Genomic DNA, 24,786 nt, shown 5'->3' on the forward strand with positions numbered 1-24,786 from the left:
TCCTCCTACTCTGTTCTTCTTCCTTGTTCTGAAGTCTGCTTTGTCTGAATTTAATAAAATTACTCTAGCTTTCTTTTGATTATAGTTAGCATGGTATGTCTTTACTTAATAACCTATTTGAGTCTTTATATTTAAAATGAGTTTCTTGTAAAAACAATGTACTCTTGTGTCCTCTTTGTTTTTATTCACTCTGACATTTTATTCTCTTCAATGTGCTAGACCATTCGTATTTAAAGTGATTATTGACACAGTTGGATTGATCTTTGTTTCTTTTTTCCCTCTTTTCTGACTTAGTTTAATTAAAACTTTTCCTGGTTAATTATTTTATATGATATCATTTATCTCCTCTCTTAGCAAATCTATTATACTTATTTTAAATTATTTAATGATCACCCCATTGTTTGCAATATCCATTTCAAGTTAATTAAAGTCCACTGTCTAAACAACACTATACCACTCACATATAATGCAGATATTTTATAACAGAAGACTCTTAGTTCCTCCCTTCTATTTCTGATGGCATTGTTGTCATCCATTTCACTTATCTATATGCTATAACTACCTAATACATTGTTTTTCTTATATGTTCAACAAATGGTTATCTTTTAGATCAATTAAGAAAAAGAAAAATGTTTTATTTTGCCTTTGTTTGTTCTTTCTGTGATGTTCCTCCTTTTAAAAATGTTTGAGAACTTTTACTTCTGAAACCGTCTGTGCCTGGCAAGTATTTTTTGTGAGATGTTTTAAAATTGCAAACTCTTTTTTAAAAATCAGATATTGGACTATTTAGATTTTCTCTTTCTTTTTGTGTCTGTTTTGGTAAATTATGATCTCATGAGTTTGTTCATTTTATTTAATTTGCAAATTTATTGGTCAATTTTTTTTCTTAACACTCTCTTATTATCTAATATCTGTATCAATAATGATACAGATGTATCATGTATGTATGTATGTAATATGTATGTATGTATGTATGTAATAATGATGTCTCATTTTTCTCCCTAATTCTGGTCATTTGTCCTTTTTTGTTTTCTTGATCAATCTTGATATAATATTTATCATTTCATTAATTTTTTTCAGCTTTTTAATATTCTCTATTGTACTTTTGGGTTTTATTTGTTAATTTGTACTCTGAACTTATCTTCTTTCTGTTCTTTTTCTGTTTACTTTAATGTTATTTTCACAGGTTTACTTTAATGTTATATTCAATAATGTTATTTTCATATTATGATTTAAGTTTTCATTTGTATATTTATACAAATGAATATAATATGCAACTTTTCTTTTCTAGTATCAATACATAGAGCCTATAGAGTCAAAAGTTTTTCTTTTACCTCAGTTTTAGTTGCATAATACAAGTTTTCATATGTCACATTTTTCTGTATGCCATTGAAAATATTTTGTAATTTACATTGTAATTTATTCATTGACCCATGGATTATTTTAGAAGTATATTGGTTAATATGCAAACATTTGAGATTTTTACACTATTTTTGTAAGTATGCTATATTATACTTTTCTAATAAACATACTCTATTATTTTAATACTTTGAAACATTAAGATCAAGTTTGTTAATTATATAGTTCAAATCTTCTCTGTGTGTACTGACTTTTGTCTGCTTTTCCTATCAGTTATTTAGAGAAAGTTTTAAATCTCTCACCTTGACTGTAGTTATATCACATTTTACTCTATATATTGAGACTGTGTTATTGGGTACAGGCAGAATTATAATTGTTACAATTTTTATTTCTTATTATTTCTAATAATGCTTTTTGCCTTAATGCCTACTTTGCCTGAGGTTAATAGAATAACACTTGGTAAATTTTGGTTAATATTTGCTAATATCTTTTTCACCTCCTTTATTTTTAACTTCTCTACAGATTTATGTTTATGGTGTGACCCATGAATTGAATGTGTATTTTTATTTTTATCAAATCTGAAATATGTAGTCTGTTTACAGATAATTTATCACTGATATTTTTAAGTTTAAACCTATCTTTCCATTTGTTTTTTGTTTGCCCAATCAGTTCCTCTTTTTTCCTCTTTTGTTATCTCTTCTTATTAATTGTTTTTTAAATTATTATTCCATTTTCCCATCTATTAGCTTATTAGTTATAAATTATTTTTCTCTTCTTTTAAGGGTTACAGCATAAATCCTGGAATTATTAGCGCCTACTCTATACTAGCACTTTGTCCATCTCTCAGAAAAATGTGAGGAATTAGGGGCAATTCAATTCTATTTTCCCCATTCAGCCCTTTTTGTTATTATTGTTGAGTGTTTTAATTTTACATATATTTTTAAACCCCACATTATATTACCAGTATTGCTAATATCATCAATATTCATTTCTATTTACCTACTTTCCAGTGATTAATTTTTTCTATTTACATTTCTGTAAGATAATTTCCTTCTTGCATTTCTGTTTAGGATCATTTTCCTTCTACTCAAAGGATACATTTTAGTATGTCATTTAGTTCCTGTCTGATGCCAGTGAATTTTCTCAGTATTTATTTGAAAATGTCTCTATTTTATGTTTCCTTTTGAAAGATATTTTCCCTTGGTATATAATTTTAGATTATAAGCTTTATTCTTCATTGTTTTTCAGTATAATTTTCTTTTCTTATGGCTTTCATAATTTCCCTTATTTGTTTGTTTTTTTGTTTTTTTGTTTTTTTGCATATAGTCCTGGCTTTATTTGTTTCTGGAATTAAAACCTTCCTGTAGCCATATGAATTAGGAGAAACAACAGCAATACTTACAAAATCACCCTTAAAGAGCAATAAGATTTCCTCTTCAAAATGTAAAGCCCTTGAAATAGCTGAGATAGTTGGAATCATTTTATGGGCAGGATAAATTCAAAATAGCATGAGGAACAATCAGAAAAAATTATTCCCTCAGTACCAATTACAATAAAATTTGTTTTATTCTCAAAGCTCAACCAGACAGTTTTGTGGTAAGATTCAAAATGGTGCAAGGTTTTGACCAGCTTGTGGCCAGGCTTATATCAGGACAGATATAATTAACTCCAGCTTGCTGCCTGGCCTCCCTCAGCTGAGTTCCAAATAACTTTTGTATCATGGACCTTAACCTGTCAAAATATAAATGCAAAATGTATTGCAATGACAGTAAGGACTGGTCATGTTAAATATGAAGTTACTAATTGGTAATGTGGAGAAGAGGTAATAGAATCTAAGCCTTCTGTAAATCAAGTTTCATACTATATGGACACATAAAAAATTGAACCACCTTACTCAAGATATGCAATTATGGAGGCTACATGACATTCTAAAGTGTGTAAGGGCCCACCTGACCCTTACATATTTGGGGTGCTATTAAGAAGATATTTGTGTAGCTTACTGTAGAAATTTTAGAAATCAGTGAGGTTTCCATTTGCTATACCGTACTACCTAGCTTAGATAAGTCTTCATTTTTTAATTATAAAACATATAAAACTCCCCCCAGTGTATATATGGGATGTATGGGATTACAGGGCGATAGTTGTTCCATAAAGTGCAATGAGTTCCAGGGGCATATACTGGAAACTAAATGTTACAATTGTTTCCAGTCTTCATGACTAGAGGCAGGGTGGGTAAACAAGGCAAATGAAGCAAACTATTCCTACCCACAGCCCCTTAACCAGATGCAGCATTTTGGCACTTCTATGATATACATGTTGACTTCATTGACTTAAGTTGAAAGTTAGCAACAGCAAATCTTTTTAATTTAGGATCTTCTTCCATAGCCATTCCAAGGATCTTAATTCCCAAACTACACCATGAGTTCTGAAATGGTGTTCACTACAGTGTTCTTGAAGCTTTCACATTTTAATATGAGATCTGACACCTCTAGTTAAGGTAGGGAACAGTTAAAAGCTGTCTTCCTCTTAGCTAACCCAGTCCACCAGCAATCTTAACAGTTAAGTTATGATATAAAAATGAAACTGTGCTCTCAAGCACTGATCGAAACTGTTGTGCTGGGAATCCTTTCCAGAGCATTAGCTCCCTGAGAGAAAACAGAGATCCTAACCAGTTGCTTCCATGAATAATAACCCCAGTATGGTGTACATAATGTCCTTCAAAGCATAACTCAGGCAACCATGGTCATCCTGACAAGCTTATCAGCATTTACACACAAGATATATTTAAAATTGATCCCAGACCAACTATTGCAACCATAATCCCAAATAATACCATTATTTAGCACACTATGTTCCTGCTGAGATGCCAAAGCCAGAAATCTCAAAATAAAGAGTGACGGTTCATCATCTTTTACAAGTGAGACAAAAATATCAAGAAGGAAGAAAGGTAAACCCCCACGCCCCCCACCCACTCAAATGCATCAAATCGATGTTATCTTCACAGCTTTAATTGACATGATCCAGAGTTCTCAATTTCCTGATTTGAGGAGTCCATTTTCAAGGTGACTGTCAAGGTCAAGAAGAGCTTTCAGGCTTTTCTTTGCCATGGCCCATGAACTCCAGTCCTTCAATAGGAATCTCCTTCTCCTTTATTGCTTTCTGAACACACTGCTGGTAGCACTTGAAGAGGTAGGTGCCCGGGTCCCCAGAGCCATCCCCCTTGAGGAAACTGTGCAAACAAGTGAGCGAAGAGCTAGTCGTACTCATGCTTCATGTTGGTGCAAGCCTCGCCTACGCTGTTTGTGGCATCTGCATCTGTGGCACTGGCAGCGGCTCTCAGATGTCCCATAATTTCCTTTGAAGAGTTAATCTTATCAGTCTTTTACTTCCTTGAAAGAAACCTGTCTGTTTTTCTGGATGCTTTTAAAATTTTCTTTCTGCTTTTGTTTTCTTTTTAGTATTTTTTCCCTGATGTGTCTAAGGGTGGTTATATATAGAACTTTTTGAATCTGGATTAATTCCTTTTGTCATCTTGGAAAATGCTTTTTTTTTCTGTGTGTTTTTTCACAGGTTGGGCTATTTCTTCTTTATTTGTTTTCATCTTCACCATTTTATCTTATTCTTGGCCTAACTGGTAATTTTTGATTGAATGCTTGGCCTTGTATACAAAAATTATTGCATCTCTGTATTTTTTTCTTCCTCTGAAAGGTATTTTATTTTCTTTTAGCTCACAGAAAAAAAGGTTGATCATCTCAATTCTATAAGGGATTGTGATAATTTGAGACTCAGTTTTAGTCTTTGTGAGAACTGATCTAGTTTCAGTTTCCACTTACTCCTATCCAATTCATATGAGTAATCTTGTTCTTTAGCTCTCTTTTTTCATCAGCTGCCAGGAAGTTAACGTCACTTTTAATGCTCCACTACAATAACTCTATTGACCTTGCTTTATATTTTCATTTCTTGTTCCCATAAAAATATTTCTTTTATTTGTAACTTAATTGTCTTATTGTATCTATATCTATTATTGTAAAGATTCTCAAATACCTTTTATAATCCATTCACTCATGATTTATTATCACCTGTCTACACTGCTTATGGCACAAATTGGGCTCTAAGTAGGTCTATGGGTATGAATTCCACATTTACTGACTTAAAGGGGCTTGCAATCTAATAACAGGAAAATAACAGACAACCAGGTGACTGGTATAGTAGAGAGTAGAAATAGTATGCAAAGGTGTATAAGCCACGTACTGCAGGAATGCAGACAGAAGAATAATATAGTTTTCCTAAAACGATGAGGGAGAACATGAGGGTGACATCTGAGTGCACACTTGAAGCGGGACTAGGATTAACAGGAGAGGGTCATTACTTCAGGCTAAGTAATAAATAAAAATGTAAGAAGAGAAAAATGGGATAAAGGATGGGATGAATAACATGAGGGATATTGCTATAGGAGTGAGCCTCGGATGGGTAAGACTGATTCAAAAACTATTTTCTGAGATTCTTAAGCCAGAGATTCTGTTGCTAGAATTAGGACCAATTGTTATTCTTTGGTGATCTTAAGATTTCTGCTGGTTCTTTAATTATCTCACAAGAGATGTGTTTACCAAGTGAAAAAACAAGAAAGAGTTGCTGCCTCCAGGGCTAAGAGTAACCAAGGAAAGAGAAACACACCTGCCTTTTTGGTCACCAATACTAATATTTTGTTTTCTCAGGTCTTGAATGGTAAGCTAAAGACTTGGGTTGGAACGGAATGCAGGCGCTCTAGGGTGATGATTCAGGCTGACTGTTAGACTTGCAAAACTGAATGTGGGTGGTTTTGTTGTGTAATCTTTTGCCTTAATCTTTCTGCTTTTGATGAAGTGCTTTGACTGTCTCTTTATGTGTATGCCTGTAAGAAGTAGGACATGCGTGGAGTTTCTTAGTGGAACCTCATCAAATTTAAAGTCATGACAGAAAAGTTGGTTTGCCTTAGGTTAAAAAAGTCCTCTTAAGTTATAGAAGAAAAAATTTTTAAAAAAGAGAGAAAGGAAGGAAGGAAAGAAAGAAAGAAAGAAAGAAAGAAAGAAAGAAAGAAAGAAAGAAAGAAAGAAAGAAAGAGAGAGAAAGAAAGAGAAATACTAATCATTAAATCCAGGCTAAGCAGTCGGTATTATTTTATTTTGGGAATTTAAAGTCCATAAAATAAAAAAATATTATCAAATTTGATTCCCATTTCAAGTGAATTTCAGATCTGGAATTTAACTTACAGAATTAGTGTTCACATGTAGTGTTGGAGAGGAAATTTGATATAAAGGGTCAAAAAAATTAATTATATAGTAATTAAATCACAGATTGAATATTTTGTCATTTTGAAAAGCAAGAAAAACTAAACATTTCCCAAGCAGAATGCCATCACCTCAACTGTTTCTCAATATTTCAGTCAACATTCTTTCAACAAACATTTACTGAGCATCTACTATATGTCAGTTTCTCTACTAGCCTCCAGAGATAGTGATGAACAAAATGTAGACACAATTCTTGATCATTCAGAGATTAGAGTCTAGTGAGGATCATCCAACAGTTGTCAAATAGTCACACATATGAAAGAATAATTCCAAACATGAGAAAAATTCCCTGAAAAAAAGAAGCAAAATTCTATGAGAGCCAATCATAAAGGGATTGTAAATGAATACCTGTGCTCTTGGTGGGCTTTAGGAGTAAATGGCATACCAGGAACTAGTAGCATGAGCTGTTTGGTGCCATGGACAGAACAAGAGTCAGAGTCAGATTCTTGTTCTTAAGACAGTTAGAGCTTTTCCATCATGTCCTGCATGGCCAGAGGTTCCTAAGTGGTTCCTGAAATTAGGTTTGTCTTTTTCCTACCTGGACTAGCAATTCCACTAGTCCTTTGATTTCCTCCAGACCATTTCCACAATGCTGTCAGAAATTTCTAAAACTCAGCTTCTAAAGTGCCTCACTCTTCTCAGCAGCTTCTGAAGTTTCTCCTTTACATGGTTGCAATTCTCTGCTCTATGTTCATATAAAATTCAAAGTCCTAGCAGACAGGGCCCTCCATGATTTTCCCAGTCCTCAACCAGCCTTGCCTGATTTGTCTTTCATCACTCTTCTCCACACCCCTTGCACCCCAAGGTCCAGCCTCAGTTAATATTTTGTAACAGAGTCATTCACTTTCCTGAAATAGGTATATGCAATTTCCTTTTTCTGGGAAGTATCCCCTCCCTTTTCTGCCTGGGAAGTCCCCACTAATTCTATAGTATTCAGTTCAAATGTGACTTCCTCACTGAAGCTCTCTCCTATCCCCTAAGGCAGAGTTAGTTACTTCCTTCTTGGTGCTTCCTCAACACTTTGTACTAGTTATGCCTCTCATCACATCGTACTCTATTGGTCTTTGTGTTATTTCATAAATTCGATTGTGAACTTTCTGAGGGTGATGGCTAAGTCTAAAGCACTTTTGTAATCATACTTTGGCTCCTTCTAGGTTGGTCCCTACTATCGTGTTTTGCATACATTAATATATGATTGTGGAAGGAGAGAAAAGGTCTAGGGGTCTTGGCTGTCTGTTGCTTTTTTTTCTTTAAACTAAATGATGGCTCTTGGTGTATTCCTAAAGTCTACTTGTATGAATGAAATCAAGAGCTCAGGTGGTTTTTAAAAGCAAAACTTTGAGAAGCAAATTAGAGAGCGCCTAGCCTTTATGGCAACTGTGTAAATTATAAAATGTTGTCCTTTACCCAAGACCCTTTACTTCTTCCTGTTGGGAAATTGTCATCATATGCTGGTTTTGTTACAACAAAACACTTTTTTTCCCCAGCTCGCTACAGTTGTTGTCACAAATATACAGGTATATGATATCTAGAGTAAAGTTCACAACTTTGGAAGTTGTGTCCACGTTCACTGCATAACTACATGCAGTGGGCTTTGGGAAAGATGAAATTCTGTTTATTCCAAACAACATCAAATTCCTGTTGTTTTTTTTTTTTTTTTTTGCGGTACGCGGGCCTCTCACTGTTGTGGCCTCTCCCGTTGTGGAGCACAGGCTCCGGACACACAGGCTCAGCGGCCATGGCTCACGGACCCAGCTGCTCCGCGGCATGTAGGATCTTCCCGGACCAGGGCACGAACCCGTGTCCCCTGCATCGGCAGGCGGACTCTCAACCACTGCGCCACCGGGGAAGCCCCAAATTCCTGTTTTAAGAAAACAAAGAAAATTATAGTTGATCTTCAAATGGACACTATGATCATTGTCATTATCATGATATCTAGTATATGTAGTCAGTTGGGTGAAGCTTAGGGAAGACAAGAGACCATAAGGTGGAATTGATTTCTTCTTTATCTGAACATCAAGAACACATTATCTCTTCCTTGTGTATAGTTTATCCCCATCTACTTTGAATTTTTTCATCTGTTTATCCATTCTATTTTTTTCAAGCAGAATCTTCTGGGCCTGGTTATTACTGGACCTAATTTTAGGCCAAAGAGTTATCTTTGGCTTTGGTTTCACGTACAATAAGACCAATGGAGATGGGTAAGATGAGAGTCTCCCAAGTTGATGAATCAGGTGGAAAAGAAGAATTTTATGCTAGTTACTAAAATAAATATGATAGGATATTATTTTATACCCATGATCATTATTTTTCCTGGCAATTTATCTATAGGTCCGCACAACTGCCTAATCAAAACAAAAGTTGTTCTAACCTTATTGCCTTAAGATAGAGAAATTTCAAGGCAGAATTAGAAAGTGATTTGCTAATGTTTTCCTGGATTTTGGTTATACATCTCTAAAGGTAACTTAGAGAATTGGGGAAGAGACAAAATATTGGAAAGAAGATGTGACTTTGCTTCCTCCAGACCAAAGATTTCCTCACTCAGAGAGGAAGAGTGTAGTCTCATCCAGGGCCTTTGTTCTTACTATGGCCTCTTCCCAGAGCATTACGTCTCAGATCTTTTCATGGTTCACTCTTTCAACTCATTCAAGTCTCTGTTCAATTGTTCTTCCCTGAGAGGCTTTCCTTGACCAACATATCTAATGATGAGAAGATAGGCGTTGGTGGGCACTGCAGAGAAGAGCTGTGTTTCCTGCTGTAAGAACGGGTCCCTGAGAAAGTAGCAAGACTTCAGAATGGACATTATGTGTGAGTCTAGGCAGGTGGAGCCCTGAATAGCATCGGAGAAATTATCATGCTTCTGAAACTAGTAAGGAGAGAGCTCAGGCCTGGGATGGGCATTGGCATAGGAGAAAGCAACCTTTCAGAAATGACACCACATCTAAGGACAAAATAGTGTCATGTCATGTAATTCTTAGTGGATATCTGAGGGGAGAGATGACTGAATATACTTGAGGTTCCCCAAACACAACTTAAATGAAACATCAGGCAAAGGAAGGAAAAAGCCTGAATAGACTGAGACTGCTTCCATAATGCAAAAGGGGAGCTTGGAATAGAGATTAAGTTAAGGTTTCATAAAAATAAAGATAGATCAATTTCTTGCCCAATTCAGTAAAAACCAAAAAAAGTACGAAAGTAGGTGTGCTGGAGGTAGACAGACGTGTGAACTCAGCAGGATTTAACAGTGATGAGTCTGGTGGGAAAGTCAAGTGTATTAGGCAGAGTGCCTGGAGTACAGAGATGTGTGAGATGTGATCCCAACCTTGAATAAGTTCACAGATGGCCAGTAGAGATAAATGTGTTCTTCAAAAGATCAATAATAGTCCAAGGGATCGTATGCAAAGTTTAACAACTATAGAAGTAGTTCAGAATGAGGGAATGATTGGTGAAGGACTGTCAGGGAAGACCCACACAGAGGTGGAACTAAAACTTGGCATTGAGAGAAGCTTTATACTTAGACAAATAAAAGAAATAAACAATGATGAGGCAGTAAAACTGTGCATGTTGTCTTTGAGAGACAGTGAAGAAGAATTGTATTATGGCAGGTGATTCCTTGTGTGATTCCTTGTGTAAGAACATGGTTAGCTGAGGCACATTGGAGAATTCTGCCCGGTTCAGGAAGAGAAGGAGTGGAACACTCAGCTAAGGACTGAACTTCAATCTGTAGTCAGTGAGGAGCCATCAGAGGTATGTGAATGGAATAACGTCCTGTGAAACAGAATATATCAAAAAATTAATTTCTAACGGTGTATAATTTTGCTTCTAGCAAGTCAGATAGGCTTGTTCCATAAGATCAACCTAAAGGAGTTATTTTGATGTGAGAGACTATACTCCAAAAAGGCAGAAAATCTAAAGATACAAACTGGAAACAAGCAAAATAGGAGGAATTAAAGGTTAAAGATACTCTGGTGGTGCATCAGCAGCCATATCTTTATATTAGAGATTACTTATGGAGAATTTCCTTGTAAATGTTGGACAGCATTCCTATTATTTTCCAAAAGACAACATAAGGACATGAATAAATAGGTAGCTCGTGTTTGCTATTAGAGATTAGTTTGCCCATTGAGCTTGGGGATTGTGTGAGATCCAGGGCTGTTGCTAGGACGTGATTTGCATAGACGCTCTTGTGCCCTTCAGAGGCATATGGGGAAAAGATAAGTCTTTTAAAAACATAATTCAAGTTTGTCACCATCTATGTCACTGTGACCCTGTGAGTTCCTATCACAGTCAGATTAAATAAAAGTCACCCTCTTTACCATGGGTTACTTGGCTCTACGTGATCTGGTCTGGTCCTTGCCACTGTCTTTGGCTTTATTTCCTAGTACTCTTGGCCTGCTTCATTCTACTGTAGCCACATTGGATTCTTCTTATTTCTTTAATATGCTAAGTATATTCTCGTCCTGTGTTCTTACTATGATCTCTTCCCAGAACACTGCTCCTTGGCTCTTTCCGTGGCTCACCCCTTTAACACATTCAGGTCTCTGCTCAGCTGTTCTTCCCAGAGGGTGTTCCTTGACAATCACATGTAGTGATAATCTCCATCTCGCACTCCAGTACTCTTCTTTCTTTCTTTCTTTCTTTCTTTCTTTATTTGCGGTACATGGGCCTCTCACTGTTGTGGCCTCTCCCGTTGCAGAGAACAGTCTCTGGACGCGCAGGCTCAGTGGCCATGGCTCACGGGCCCAACCGCTCCACGGCATGAGGGATCTTCCCGTACCGGGGCATGAACCGTGTCCCCTGCATTGGCAGGTGGACTCTCAACCACTGCACCACCAGGGAAGCCCTCCACTACTCTTCTTTACTTTATGCCCTGCTGCAGTTTTCTTTATTGCATTTATCAGTAACTGATATTGCGTTAGTTACTTATCTGTGTGCTTATTATTTGTTTCTCTTACCAGAATGTAAGCTCTGTGAGGGCATGATCTTTGTCTAACACCTTTGTAATTCTTGGCCTAGAGGTGGCTCTGCTACCTCGTAGATGCTTGATAAATATTTGTTGTGTAAATGAATAAATAAAGAACAATATTATTATTGCTATTATCATTATTGTTAATAACCAATATTCATTGAGACTTTACCCATGTGCCATGACTAGGTTATTAAAAGTCGTACTTGGGGGGCTTCCCTGGTGGTGCAGTGGTTGAGAGTCCGCCTGCCGATGCAGGGGACACAGGTTCGTGCCCCGGTCTGGGAAGATCCCACATGCCACGGAGAGGCTGGGCCCGTGAGCCATGGCCGCTGAGCCTGCGCGTCCGCTGCCTGTGCTCCACAATGGGAGAGGCCACAGCGGTGAGAGGCCTGTGTACCGCAAATAACAAACAAACAAACAAACAAACAAAAATTTGTACTTGGTTATTTCATTTATTCTTCACAACCACTTCCTTGAGTCACACAGAGGTAAATTAACTTTCATAAATTTACTCAGCTAGTAAATGAACAAATCAAGATTTAAACCTGGGACTGCTAAGCTCCAATGGTCTTGTTATATTATATAATATATGTGGTAACCAACATGGTACCATAAAATGCATTAGCACAGTGCCTACAAATTAGTAAATGAAGGTAACTCTCTTGAACACAGATCTCCAAGTCAAAAGAAAACTTTGGGGAAATGTAGCTGGTAGGATACTATCGCGTTAAGGCATAGATACCTTCAGGATAAGTTTGTTTATTTTTTCTTTGTTTGCAGATTAAAAAATTTTTTTTTCTTAAATATAAGTCCTGGCCTTTGGTATATTTCAGTTCTAACAGCTTGAAATTGTGGCTGTGTTTGGAGGACTGCTCTTGCATTACAAGAGCCCTTTATTGGAAAACACAGAGAGCTGGAGGCCTGGAGTTTATACACTCCTTGGAGAGCCCTTTACCAATGATGGTAGGTACAGGATTATGAAACTCAAGCTCTCTGGCCTCACGTTGGGGCCTCTTTGAGGCAACTTGATATTCGAGAGTTCACCTTCAAGTTCAAGCTGAAGTTGATCAGTCCAGGACTTTGCTTGACACGGTACCCTTGCCTGGTTTGCGTTCTCTTAATCCCTGTCCTGTTTCCTGGACTCTCTTACTATTTTCTGTTGGAGCACTTTGTCAATAAATGAATTTTTGTTTCTGGGTCTGATACTAGAGAGTCTAACCTAACATAGTGAATCACCCAGTTTCTTTTAGTGCAAAAGCCACTACTTTAGCCACACCTCGATTGTCTTTTGATAGGCATCCATGACTTCCTCTCCATTCACATTCTTCCCAGACTCATACATGTGAAATTCCTACTTACTGAAGCCAAGGGCTAGGGAAGACTTTCTGTAAAGAAATAGCATTTTTTAGCAAAATCACCTTGGGCGTGGATAGATCTTTGCTTTGTAGAGCTCAAGCATAGATTTGACCTAACTCATTTCCTCCCCACATTCCTGGCTGGTAGACAAGGGCAGGGAGGAAAGAGGAGCTGAGTCATTAAAGCTTAATTCACTTGTCTATTTCTCGACCCCTAGAGCTTGCTTTAGTTGAAGAAGCTTTCACTGGGATTAACTTTGCTGCAAAAAAGCTTTCTGGGTCTGCTTTCAAGGCAGACTTTGGCTGCACTGAAGCAGCTTGAATACTTAAAGGCCTTTGAAGAATGCTGGTATTATCTAACTCTGATGGGACTGTCTTTCCAATTGGGCCCACAACGGTCACCTTTCTGTGTGTCATCTTCTCTGCAATAAAAATCTTCTAGGAACAGCAGTATACGGGTGTGGTGGCACAAGCTAACTTCATCAGATAACTGGGAGAGGCCCTTTCCCCTGAGGCCCAGGTGGGGTTACCAACACTAGTGAGGTTTGGGGAAGAACAGACTTGTCTCTTTATCACATAAGACCTGAACAGTGAGGACAGGTTGTCCTCACCGAATAACCTAGGAAGTAATTTTCACTCTCAGGATCTTGCTAGTCTACTATTGCTTAGCTCAAGTCAAACTGGAGCATGCTTTGCACAGGAAAATCGGAGAAGAAATTAGGAATGTTTTTACTGTGGAGTGATGGAAAGAGTTTTGCTGTGGCTGTGGAGAAGTACCTGGGAAGTCACTCCAGATGATCACTGGCTGGCTGTGTGACCTTAGGAGACTGACTTGAATTATCTAGGCAACAGTATCCTCATAAGCTCACCATTACCAGTACTCTATGATTTTGTCATTTTTCTCAGTAGTATCTGGTGTTTCTATGGACATCAAATGATTCCTGTATCAGCCAGCCTCAGCACACAAGAATGGACAACTCCCCAGAAGGCATTGACCCCAAGGCACTAGAGCGTTCCTGCTCATCACGCCATATCCTGGAAAATGTTAAAACTGTAAGTTACTCCCAAGGCAACTGAGAAATTTCCTGAATGTCCCAAAGGGTGGCTAACCCCACTAGCGATTATTAAATGGTTAAGCTGTAAAGCACCAAGAGAATAGACTTTTTCTAAAATTTTGTAACCCTTTCAGAAAAAAAAAAAAAAAAAAAGCCCTAAAGAAGATACAGTGGTCTCTTTTTCCTGGTCATATACAAATGTGACACTGCAGGTCTGCAGGTTCCCATTCAGGTCCCCAGGCTAATGAAGCCACCTGTTAACTGGCTCCTTATATTGTCATGCCTTGATTGTTTTGCTTGAGATGTTTACCACACAAGATAGTCCAAGTGCTCCTTCTTTTCTGACATTGCCTCAGATCTCTCCAATCAAGTGTTTCTTCTTTTGCTAGATTCTCCTAAGTAGTTCATACAATCTCACTCTGGAAATCTTTATAGATATTTGTTTATGCTTCTGTATCTTCCACTACTTTCTCTCCAAACTCTAGACTATATGCACCTAAAGGGCAAGGGCCAGGTCTTATTCACATCTATCCTGCTCCAAAAGACACCTCATAGAGTCTGGAGCACATTTAAAATATATATATATTTCCAAGTTCAGTAGCATTGCCACATATTTTATTCAATCATTTTAGAAGAGGCAGCAAGGTTCAGAGGAAAGAACAGAGATTTTAGAGTACAAAAAGCAGTGTTTCAATCATGGTCTTTCTACTTACTCTCTGCATGGTCTTGGTCAAGTTGTTTCAAATATTCAAAACTCTGTTTTCTCATCTGTAACATGGTAATACCATCACTCACAGGACTGTATGAGGGTAGAGAATCTGGATGTAAAAACAGACCTCAGTAAGTGGTAGCAGCTGATACGACCATGTTTATGATTATTATGTGTCTATGAAATATACATATCTGTACTATGGAAAGTGACATAAAAATTAACTGGATCTAAATTTGTGATACAGAATTTTTTTAGCCCCAGGTAATGGGGGAAGTAACAGAGAAAGATATATAGACCTGCAGATGGAAGAAAAAGGGGACTTTAACTTTGTTGGAATGGTTGACATGCACACACACATATACATACATATAGGTTTGTAGTAAATTTGAAAAAATGTTAACAATCATACTTTCTGGGGTGTAAGAACATGAATATATATAACATTATTTTTTAAACCTGCCTATACAGATCTTTCTTGACTCACAAAAGGATTACGTCCTAATAAACCCATCATATGTTGAAAATAGCGTAAGCTGAAAATGCATTCAATACAACTAACTGACCTAACATCATAGCTTAGCTTCACCTGCCTTAAACATGCTCAGAACACTTAGCCTGATTTGGGCAAAATCATCTAATACATAGCCTACTTTATAATAAAGTGTTGAATACCTCATAATTTGTTGAATACTGAACTGAAGTGAAAAAAAGAATGGTTGTGTGGGTACAGAATGGTTGTCAGTGTATGGGTTGTTTACCCTGTTGATCATGTGGCTGATTGAGAGCTGTGGCTCATTGCTGTTGTTCAGAATCAAGAGAGAGTATTGAACCACATATCACTAGCTTGGGGAAAAGGTCACTATTCAAATTTCGAAGTATGGTTTCTACCGAATGCATATCACTTTCACACCACCAAAAAGTCAAAAAACCGTTAAGTCAAACCATCATTAAATCAGGGACCATCCGTATTATTTAAAGTACAAATTCTGCGTATACTAAAAACCTCTGTACACATTAAAGGGTTTAAAGTATTCTTTGTTGACACTACATCTGTTTTTCCTTAATAGGAAGCATGTCTAGCAAGCCAATGGCCAATCAAGGAGAAGCTGGAGTAGATGTTAGTGGAGCTTCAGACTCCAGGAGGAAATCCAGGTGAAGATGGAAAGAGCAGGTTAGATTTCTAATCCAAGAAGTTGTTTCCCAGCTAGAAATTGAGTCACCCCATTGTGACAACTCTTTTCCTTCTATAATAGAAACTGAACCACAGTTGATGCCCATATAGTGTGATTGAAAAGGTAGCCTTTAAGGAAAAAGTTATATATGCATATGAAGATAAATTTTAAATATCCTATCTAATATCTCCTTACCATTCTAGTTCCTTACATGGAAAGCCATCCAGAGAAAGCAAAACATATTACCTGCTTTTCTTTCTTGCACAGTGTTTATAACATAGAAAATAATCTACCTAACTTTTATTAAACACTTCCTATGTTTTAAGCCTTTATTTCGGAGTTGAGATAGAAAATTGAATATTAAATGGCCTCTGTGCAGGAGGAACTTTCAAGAGATATATGATCATCAAATGGAAAACACATAGCACACAGTGGTAACATCAATAAAAGAAGAGGATATATACAAACAATTTAACAACCCATACAGAATGAGCACAGACTACTCAGAAGGTACACACTGACCAGAATGGATGCCTATCCTAAAAATTAATGTTTAGGGTTCTAAGGCAAGAATGATCTTTCTATCTTTCTTGTGTCAAGAAGTTCCTGGAGAGGGAGGACCTTAAAGATGGCGGAGGAATAAGATGTGGAGATCACCTTCCTCCCCACAAATACATCAGAAATACATCTACATGTGGAACAACTCCTACAGAACGCCTACTGAATGCTGGCAGAAGACCTCAGACTTCCCAAAAGGCAAGAAGCTCCCCACATACCTGGGTAGGGTAAAAGAAAAAAGAAAAAAACAGAGACAAAAGAATAGGGACAGGAATTGCACCTCAGGGAGGGAGCTGTGAAGGAGGAAAAGTTTCCACACACTAGGAAGCCCCTTCACTGGTGGAGACAGGGGGTGGGCGGGGGGGAAGCTTCAGAGCCATGGAGGAGAGAGCAGCAACAGGGGTGCAGAGGGCAAAGCAGAGAGATTCCCACACAGAGGATCAGTGCCGACCAGCACTCACCAGCCCGAGAGGCTTGTCTGCTCACCCGCCAGGGTGGGTGGGGGCTGGGAGCTGAGGTTCGGGCTTCGGAGGTCAGATCCCGGGGAGAGGACTGGGGTTGGCTGCATGGACATAGCCTGAAGCGGGCTAGTGCACCAGAGCTAGGCAGGAGGGAGTCCAGCAAAAACTCTGGAACTGCCTAAGAGTCGAGAGACCATGTTTCGGGGTGCGTGAGGAGAGGGGATTCAGAGAACTGCCTAAATGAGCTCCAGAGACAGACGCGAGACACAGCTATCAGTGTGGACCCCAGAGATGGGCATGAGACACTAAGGCTGCTACTGCAGCCACCAGGAAGCCTGTGTGCAAGCACAGGTCACTATCCACACCTCCCCTCCCGGGAGCCTGTGCAGCCCACCACTGCCAGGGTCCCGTGATCCAGGGACAACTTCCCCGGGAGAACACAGGGTGCGCCTCAGGCTGTTGCAATGTCATGTTGGCCTCTCCCGCTGCAGGCTTGCCTTGAATTCCATACCCCTCCCTCCCTGCCCGGCCTGAGTGAGCCAGAGCCCCCTAATCAGCTGCTGCTTTAACCCCTTCTTGTCTGGACGGCTGAGGGCAACCTACATGCAGAGGCAGGGCCAAAATCAAAGCTGAACCACAGGAGCTGTGCGAACAAAGAAGAGAAAGAGGAATCTCTCCCAGCAGCCTCAGGAGCAGTGGATTAAATCCCCACAACCAACTTGATGTACCCTGAATCTGTGGAATACCTGAATAGACAATGAATCATCCCAAAATTGAGGAGGTGGACTTTGGAAGCAACTGTAGAATTGGCATTTGCTGTATGCAACTGACTTGTTTCTGATTTTTAAGTTTATCTTAGTATAGTTTTTAGCTCTTTTTATTATTGGTGGATTTGTTTATTGGTTTGATTGCTCTCTTCTTTTTGTTTTAAATTACTTAAATTTTTTTTTATTTTAAGAATTTTTAAATTTTATTCTTTTTATTATTTATGTTTTTATTTTTCTTTCTATTTCTCTCCCTTTTCTTCTGAGCCATGTGGCTGACAGTGTCTTGGTGCTCTGGCCTGGTGTCAGGACTGAACCTCTGAGATGGGAGACCCGAGTTCTGGACATTGGACCACCAGAGACATCCCAGCCCCATGGAATATCAGTCAGCAAGAGCTCTCCATCTCAACACTAAGACCCCTCTCCACTCAAGACCAGCAAGCTCCAGTGTTGGATGCTCCATGCCAAACAACTAGCAAGACAGGAACATAACCCCACCCATTAGCAGAGAGGCTGAATAAAATCATACTAAGTCCACAGACACCCCAAAACACACCAGACGTTTCCCAGCCTACAACAAAGACAAGATCCAGCCCCACCCACCAGAACACAGACACCAGTGCCCTCCACCAGGAAACCTACACAAGCCACTGAACCAACTTTACCGACTGGGGGCAGACACCAAAAACAATAGGAACTATGAACCTGCAGCCTGCAAAAAGAAGACCTCAAACAGAGTAAGTTAAGCAAAATGAGAAGACAGAGAAGTACGCAGCAGATGAAGGAACAAGGTAAAAACCCACCAGACTAAGCAAACGAAGAGGAAATAGGCAGTCTACCTGAAAAAGAATTCAGAGTAATGATACTAAAGATGATACAAAATCATGGAAGTAGAATGGAGAAAATACAAGAAATGTTTAACGAGGATCTAGAAGAACTAAAGAGCAAACAAACAATGACGAACAACAAAATAAATGAAATTTAAAATTCTCTAGAAGGAATCAATAGCAGAATACCTGAGGCAGAAGAATGGATAAGGGACCTGGAAGATAAAATAGTGGAAATAACTGCCACAGAGCAGAATAAAGAAAGAAGAATGAAAAGAATTGAGGACAGTCTCAGAGACATCTGCAACAATGTTAAATGCACCAACATTCGAATTATACAGGTCCCAGAAGAAGAAAAGAAAAAGAAAGGGTCTGAGAAAATATTTGAAGAGATTATAGGTGAAAACTTCCCTAACATGGGAAAGGAAAGAGTCAATCAAGTCCAGGAAGCACAGAGAGTCCCATACAGGATAAATCCAAGGAGAAACATGTCAAGACACATATTAATCAAACTATCAAAAATTAAATACAAAGAAAAAATATTAAAAGTAGCAAGGGAAAAGCAACAAATAACATACAAGGGAATCCCCATAAGGTTAACAGCTGATCTTTCAGCAGAAACTCTGCAGGCCAGAAGGGAGTGGCAGGACATACTTAAAGTGATGAAAGGGGAAAACCTACCACAAAGATTACTCTACCCAGAAAGGATATCATTCAGATTCAACGGAGAAATTAAAACCTTCACAGACAAGCGAAAGCTCAGAGGATTCAGCACTACCAAACTAGGTTTACAACAAATCCTGAAGGAACTTCTCTAGGCACGAAACACAAGAGAAGAAAAGACCTACAATAACAAACCCAAAACAATTAAGAAAATTGGAATAGGAACATACATATCAATAATTACCTTAAATGTAAATGGATTAAATGCTTCAACCAAAAGACATAGACTGGCTGTATGGATACAAAAACAAGACCCACTCTCTACAAGAGACAGACTTCAGACCTGGGACACATACAAACTGAAAGTGAGAGGATGGAAAAAGATATTCCATGCAAGTGGAAATCAGAAGAAAGCTAGAGTAGCAATATACATACCAGACAAAATAAACTTTAAAATAAAGACTATTACAAGAGACAAAGAAGGACACTACATAATGATCAAGGCATCAATCCAAGCAGAAGATATAACAATTGCAAATATTTATGCACCCAACATGGGAGCACCTCAATACATAAGGCAAATGTTAACAGCCATAGGGGAAATTAACAGTAACACAAAAATAATAGGGAACTTTAACAGCCCACTTTCACCAATGGACAGATCATCCAAAATGAAAATAAATAAGGAAACACAAGCTTTAAATGACACATTAAACAAGATGGACTTAATTGATATTTATAGGACATTCCATCCAAAAACCACAGAATACATTTTCTTCTCAAGTGCTCATGGAACATTCACCAGAATAGATCATATCTTAGGTCACAAATCAAGCCTTGGTAAATTTAAGAAAATTGAAATCATATCAAGTATCTTTTCTGACCACAGTGCTATGAGACTAGATATCAATGAGAGGAAAAAAACTGTAAAAAATACCAACACATGGAGGCTAAACAATACACTACTAAATAACAAAGAGATCACTGAAGAAATCAAAGCAGAAATCAAAAAATACCTAAAAAAATAACAATGAAAACACGATGACCCAAAACCTATGGAATGCAGCAAAAGCAGTTCTAAGAGGGAAGTTTATAGCAATACAATCTTACTTCAAGAAACAAGAAAAATCTCAAATAAGCAACCTAAAGCAATTAGACAAAAAAGAAAAACAACAACAAAAACCCACCAAAGTTAGCAGAAGGAAGGAAATCATAAAGATCAGATCAGAAATAAAAGAAAAGAAAAATGAAGGATACAATAGCAAAGATCAATAAAACTAAAAGCTGGTTCTTTAAGAAGAAAAACAAAATTGATAAACCATTAGCCAGACTCATCAAGAAAAAAAGGGATAAGACTCAAATCAACAGAATTAGAAATGAAAAAGGAGAAGTAACAACGGACACTGCACAAATACAAAGGATCATGAGAGATTACTACAAGCAACTATATGCCAATAAAATGGACAACCTGGAAGAAACATACATATTATTAGAAAAGCATAAGCTTCCAAGACTGAAGCAGGAAGAAATAGAAACTATAAACAGACCAATCACAAACACTGAAATTGAAACTGTGTTTAAAACTCTTCTGACAAACAAAAGCCCAGGACCAGATGGCTTCACATGTGAATTTTATCAAACATTTAGAGAAGAGCTAACACCTATCCTTCTCAAACTCTTCCAAAACATAGCAGAGGGAGGAACACTCTTAAACTTATTATACAAGGCCACCATCACCCTGATACCAAAACCAGACAAAGATGTCAAAAAGAAAGAAAACTTCAGGCCAATATCACTGATGAACATAGACGCAAAAATCCTCAACAAAAAACTAGCAAACAGAATCCAACAGAACATTAAAAGGATCATACACCATGATCAAGTGGGGTTTATCCCAGGAATGCAAGGATTCTTCAATATACACAAATCAATCAATGTGATACACCATATGAACAAATTGAAGGAGAAAAACCACACGATAATCTCAATACATGCAGAAAAAGCTTTTGACAAAATTCAACACCCATTTATGATAAAAACCCTGCAGAAAGTAGGCATAGAGGGAACTTACCTCAACATAATAAAGGCCATATATGACAAACCCACAGCCAACATCATTCTCAATGGTGAAAAACTGAAACTTTTTCCACTAAGATCAGGAACAAGACAAGGTTGCCCACTCTCACCACTATTATTCAACATAGTTTTCGAAGTTTTAGCCACAGCAATCAGAGAAGAAAAAGAAATAAAAGGAATCCAAAATGGAAAAGAGGAAGTAAAACTGTGGCTGTTTGCAGATGACATGATACTATACATAGAGGATCCTAAGGATGCCACCAGAAAACTACTAGAGCTAATCAATGAATTTGGTAAAGTAGCAGGATACAAAATTAATGCAAAGAAATCTCTTGAATTCCTATACACTAAGGATGAAAAATCTGAAAGAGAAATTAAGGAGAAACTCCCATTTACCATTGCAATGAAAAGAATAAAATACTAGGAATAAACCTACCTTAGGAGACCAACGACCTGTATGAAGAAAACTATAAGACCCTGATGAAAGAAGTTAAAGATGATACCAACAGATGGAGAGATACACCATGTCCTTGGACTGGAAGAATCAACACTGTGAAAATGACTATACTACCCAAAGCAATCTACAGATTCAATGCAGTCCCTATCAAACTACCAATGGCATTTTTCACAGAACTAGAACAAAAAATTTCACAATTTGTATGGAAACACAAAAGATCCTGAATAGCAGAAGCAATCTTGAGAAAGAAAAACAGAGCTGGAGGAATCAGGCTCCCTGATGTCAGACTATACTACAAAGCAATAGTAATCAAGACAATATGGTAGTGACACAAAAACAGAAATATAGATCCATGGAACAGGATAGAAAGCCCAGAGATAAACCCATGCACATATGGTCACCTTATCTTTGATAAAGGAGGCAAGAATATACAGTGGAAAAAGACAGCCTCTTCAGTAAGTGGTGCTGGGAAAACTGGACAGCTACATCTAAAAGAATAAAATTAGAAGACTCCCTAACACCATACATGATAATAAACTCAAAATGGATTAAAGACCTAAATGTAAGGCCAGACATTATAAAACTCTTAGAGGAAAATATAGGCAGAACACTCTATGACTTAAATTGCAGCAAGATCCTTTTGACACATGTCCTAGAGAAATGGAAGTAAAAACAAAAATAAACGAATTGGACTTAATGAAAGTTAAAAGCTTTTGCACAGCAAAGGAAACCATAAACAAGACAAAGAGATAACCCTCAGAATGGGAGAAAATATTTGCAAACGAAGCAACTGACAAAGGATTAATCTCCAAAATATACAAGCAGCTCATGCAGCTCAATATCAAAAAACCCAAAAAATCCTATCTAAAAATAGGCAGAAGACCTAAATAGACATTTCTCCAAAGGAGATACACAGATTGCCAACAAACACATGAAAGGATGCTCAACATCACTAATCATTAGAGAAATGCAAATCAGAACTCCAATGAGGTATCACCTCACACTGGTCAGAATGGCCATCATCAAAAAATTGACAGTTGATAAATGCTGGGGAGGGTGTGGAGAAAAGGGAACCTTCTTGAACTGTTGGTGGGAATGTAAATTGATACAGCCACTATGGAGAACAGCATGGAAGTTCCTTAAAAAACTAAAAATAGAACTACCATACGACACAGCAATCCCACTATGGGGCATATACCCTGAGAAAAACATAATTCAAAAAGAGACATGTACCACAATGTTCATTGCAGCACTATTTACAATAGCCAGGACATGGAAGTAACCTAAGTGTCCATCGACAGATGAGTGGATAAAGAAGATGTGTCACATATATACAATGGAATATCACTCAGCCATAAAAAGAAACGAAACTGAGTTATTTGGAGTGAAGTGGATGGACCTAGAGTCTGTCATACAGATTGAAGTGAGTCAGAAAGAGGAAAACAAATATCGTATGCTAACACATATGTATGGAATCTAAAAAAAAAAAAAAAAGGTTCTCTTGAACCTAAGGGCAGGAAAGGAATAAATATGCAGACGTAGAGAATGGACTTGAGGACACGGGGAGGTGGAAGGTTAATATGGGATGGAGTGAGAGAGTAGCATTGATATATATACACTACCAAATATAGAATAGATAGCTAGTGGGAAACAGCTGCATAGCACAGGGAAATCAGCTTGGTGCTTTGTGACCACCTAGAGGGGTGGGATAGGTAGTGTGGGAGGGAGATGCAAGAGAGTGGAGATATGGGGATATATGTATAAGCATAGCTGATTCACTTTGTTATACAGCAGAAACTAACACGCCATTGTAAAGCAATTATACTCCAATAAAAATGTTTAAAAAAAATAAAGACATATAAGGCTATTAAAAAAAAAAACTACCTGTTTTTTTTCAAAAGGCATTTTTGACAGATAGGTAGTGTAATTGGAAATATACTCTATTTGCTTTGTTTTCTTTATTCTTTTCCATTTTTTCTCCCAGAGGGTAAGGGAAGTATTGTTTATGTTCTACATCACAACAATTAAAATGCTGTTTTAGCATTCAGAAACAACCCCTGCCCCCCCCCCAAAAAGAAAAATTAAACTGAATAGCAGAAGTCCTCCATACTGTGTCATGGACACAAGAATGCATCTAAGTGCTATAGAGTCATTTCCATGATGCATAATCAAGGAAACCTTGTTGGGGAGGTGATGCTTGATTTAATACTTGAAAGATAGTTAGCCCTGAAGATGTAGGTTGAGATGGGTGAGGGAGGGCTCAAGACATTCTGTTGGAGAGAATAACATAGCAATGCACAGAAGTATGAAGATTCAAGGATTGTTTGTTCATTCTACAAAGCTATTGAGTGACTACTATATTAGGATTCATCAGTGAACAATGCAAAGAACCCTGCCTAGTGAAGATTACATTCTAGCAGAGAATGTTGGATACTTAAGCTTGTTTGGATGACATTAGACTTAAAGTATAAACCAGTGACAGACTGTAGATGGACTTTATCTGTTGGTAATGGCCAGCAGTTGAAGGGTTATCCCTCCAAATGGGGTCTGGGTTCATTGAATGTAATCTGTGGATGATAGATTCTGAAACTGCCTGGCATAAGACCACAGGCTTCAGCTTCCTGGATCTGTAGGAGTTAAGCCCAAGGGGAGTGACCCACTGAAAAATTACTTGCTTATTTAGAGATATGGTAAAAAGCTTTGAACTAGGATGGAAAGACTTGGTTTGACCTCTGATTCTACCACAAACTAGCTTTGTGAACTTGGGCATGCGTATAACTTCTCAGAAGCTCAGCTTTCTCAACCGTAAACTATAGCTGATAATATTCACTCTGCCTATTTCGCAGGATTGTGGAAGTCAAAAGAGATCATTTATATGAAATTCCTTAGAAAAGTTTGTATTAATGTATGAGAAAAATAGAAAGATTTAATACTTATTTTTGCAATCAATCTAAATCATAAGGCCTTTTACCAGATTTTCTTTAGCTTTGTTTTTCTTGGTAGTATTTCTGTATGTGTATGAGTAATCTAG

At 37.8% G+C, this 24,786-nt stretch overlaps 2 long non-coding RNA genes across 2 annotated transcripts; one reads left to right on the top strand and one right to left on the bottom strand.

Annotated features, from left to right (window-relative positions):
* Positions 1–8,327: 8,327 nt before the first annotated feature.
* Positions 8,328–24,757, bottom strand: LOC307053042. Its single transcript, XR_013810892.1, has 3 exons — positions 24,727–24,757; positions 14,779–14,883; positions 8,328–8,547 (listed from the first exon to the last, which is right to left on the bottom strand). It is a non-coding gene; the product is annotated as an uncharacterized lncRNA (long non-coding RNA).
* LOC307053041 lies at positions 13,763–16,851 on the top strand. Its single transcript, XR_013810891.1, has 3 exons — positions 13,763–14,063; positions 15,845–15,948; positions 16,329–16,851. It is a non-coding gene; the product is annotated as an uncharacterized lncRNA (long non-coding RNA).
* Positions 24,758–24,786: the final 29 nt, after the last annotated feature.

Source organism: Hyperoodon ampullatus (genome assembly GCF_949752795.1).
Source record: "Hyperoodon ampullatus genome assembly, chromosome: 5".
In the NCBI taxonomy this organism is placed as follows: domain Eukaryota; kingdom Metazoa; phylum Chordata; class Mammalia; order Artiodactyla; family Ziphiidae; genus Hyperoodon; species Hyperoodon ampullatus.